The following is a 3,082-nucleotide window of genomic DNA, read 5'->3' as shown; positions in this document are numbered from 1 at the left end:
TTTAACGGAGGAAGATAAAAAGGTGAGACAGGGAAATGTCATACTGCGCACTGAATAGAGTATACTGCTTGTTTCGTAGGGCCTCCTATTATGGGGCACTGAAATATTACTAGAAGTTATGTTGAAAAATACATGATAAAGCAAACAATGCTTCCTGGAAACAGTTGTTCCCGTGGGACACCATTTATAAAGACCGGAGAGATCCAACCGAAGAGATTGCTAACATTTTGGCATAAAGATTTTTTTTTTTTTTTTTTTTAATAAGTACATCTTTTTCTTTGGATAATATTCCTTAGTTTAACGATACTTTCAAACTTCATTATTTGTTTCCTGAATTAAAATGAAAAATGGAAAAGAAAGAGACAAAAGGTAGTTAGAGAGAATTTTTCAATTTCGAGAAAGTTAAAGATATCAATTCCTATGAAGATACCTACGTATCTTGTCTATACAAGAAATTTTTCCAACTTCGACAAAGTTAAAAAAAAAAATACCAATTTCTATGAATAAATCTATGCATCTTATCGAACTCCCCCTGCCTTCAATTACGCCTGACTAGTATTACATCATTTCTTACTAGTACCATAGCACTTTGAAGAGAAAGTGTGGATTCTCCCGCTCTAGCCCATATAAACTGTCAACCCTCTGTTGTCCCCAAGGTTAGGGTGGCGCTGCGATTGTTTTCAGATTTCACCAGAGAGTAGTTTCCAGTGTTTCTAGTTTGTGTGTGGGATGAGGTAGTTTTGTGTTCATATTTTTTAAGGGATGCGAAGTGTTTAATTCTAAAGAAAACTGAAGATGCCGTGTTGTTTTGTTCCTGGGTGTAAATCAGGTTACAAGACTTCGAACGAGGCAAGACGTTTCTTTTTACCCCCGGAAAACAAAGACGTTTTCCAGAAGTGGCGCAGAGCTATTCCTAGAAAGGACAGGCAACTCAGTTCTCGCTCCTATGTGTGTGACGCTCATTTTTCTGATAATTTTATTATAAAAGTAGACACATTTGTGATAAATGGCAAGAAAACCGAGTTACCGTGTTAGAACTGGCGATTGACTTCTGACGCAGTACCACATATTTTTCCCAACTTCCCACAGTATTTGTCCAAAACTCCGAAGAAAAGAAACTCTCCAACAAAAAGAAAGCACAACCTTCATCTAGTGTTGTGACATCCCTTGTAACAAATGATATTTCCACCCGTTCGTCAATATCGGATTTAAATAGTGATCGTTCAAACATGCACGCTTGTCACAATTGTAATCTTTAATCAAATAAACTTGCTGTTTTGACTCGTAAGTTAAAACAAGTCAACGGAAATCTAATGAGATTAAAAAATAAATTTTCTGCGGCTAAGGCTAGGATCACCTTATTACAAAAAGAACTGAGTGATATGAAAGTCGGCAGTGAGACCTCTTTGAATAAAGTTAAATTTTTAAGTAAAAAGCAGAAATTGATAATAGATGCAATGGTTAAGAAATATAATGTGAAGGGACCAAGGGTGATGTGTTATAACAGTAAATTTCTTCTAGACAGTTTATTGCTAAAAATAAAATCACCAAAGGGTTACAGGCATTGTTTGAAACACAGTTTGTTACCACTTCCCACAGAAGCTCATGACAGCGACTGCTGAAAAGCACGAAATGTTCCTATGGAATTAATAAAGAAGCAGTAAATGCTCTGCAACATTTCTTTGCTGGAGAGAATGATGTGAACAAGCGAACGGGCATTCTGTATATGCGATGAAGTAAAATTAAGGGAGGAGATAAGATTTGATAGTATTTCACTTAGAGTAGATAGCTTCGTGGATCTGGAAGTTATGACACCTGAAAATCAGAAGGGGATGTTGGCAAATCACGCATTTGTTTTTATGTTTGTGCCATTACTTCATAATTGGATACAGCCTGTTGCGTTATATGCCAGTAGAAATTCAACATCAATGGAAGTTTTGGCCAAAATTTTAATCCAAGTCATTATACAACTAGAACAAGCAGGTGTTAATATCGGATTTACATATGATGGAAGTCAACCAAATAAAGCAGCGTGGAAACATTTAGGTATATCGGGAAAACTAGGGAAAGTGAATTGCACTATCCCTAATCCTGTAAACAAACAGAAAAATATGTTGTTTTTTTTTCTGATAAAGTTCATATTATAAAATGTATCAGAAACTATTTTCATGATAAAGCATTGGCAGTCTTTTCAGATAAGAAATAAATTTCAAATTTTACAGAAAAGTTTTCCACATGAAAACATCCCCTGAATTTGCAGGAATTAGGTCATGTTCCAATATTACGTTCAGTCACATTTACCCCATGTCCTTTCAGCGGATGAATGCCCGTCTGGCTTTCCAACTTTTCACTCGGAGCGTGGCTAGAGCCATAAATCATTTTAGAACCATAAACTGCGCCGGTTTCGAAAATAGTGAAAGCGCAGAAGAATTTACCCAAAACATGAATGACCTTGCCGATGCTTTGAGTACTAAGATCCCTTCCTCTGGACTCTTTAAAAAATACCCACACCATAAAACTCTGGAGAATATGTTGCATTTAATCAACAACACAAAGAACACTTCCGCATTAGAAAAAACACTTGAATCTCTTCGTGTCACCATTCAAAGTACATTGGAAATAGCCGAATGTTTGTGGAATAATGCTTTCTCCTACATATTAACAGCAAAATTTAATCAGGATCCACTGGAACGACATTTCGGAATTATAAGATCATTGCCACGTGATGATCACCCTTCTACCCTTGACTTTCTTCATTTGTATATGTTGCAATCTTTGTACTATATTCCTGTTAAAAAAAAAAAAAAAAAAAAAAAAAAGTGCTTTCTTCAAGTTCAAACTGCGAACCTCAAATAGATATTCCTCTCACTTCTTTTGTTAATCAAATGAGAAAATTGGCAAAAATCACTGAAGGAAAAGACGCTACAAAATATCACTTCCAATTTGATTTTGGTTGAAAAGGTACAGACGCATGTGATTGGGATAAGAGTGTAAGGACTCCTGCACACAATATTGTAAGTAAATTTCCAGGTGTTATTGGTGAAGTGAAAAATCTTGATAACAATTCCGATTAACAGTTTTT

This window comes from Thermobia domestica, chromosome 1, assembly GCF_964235325.1.
Source record: "Thermobia domestica chromosome 1, izTheDome1.hap1.1, whole genome shotgun sequence".
NCBI classification, from domain to species: Eukaryota; Metazoa; Arthropoda; class Insecta; order Zygentoma; family Lepismatidae; genus Thermobia; species Thermobia domestica.
This window is presented reverse-complemented; position numbering follows the sequence as displayed.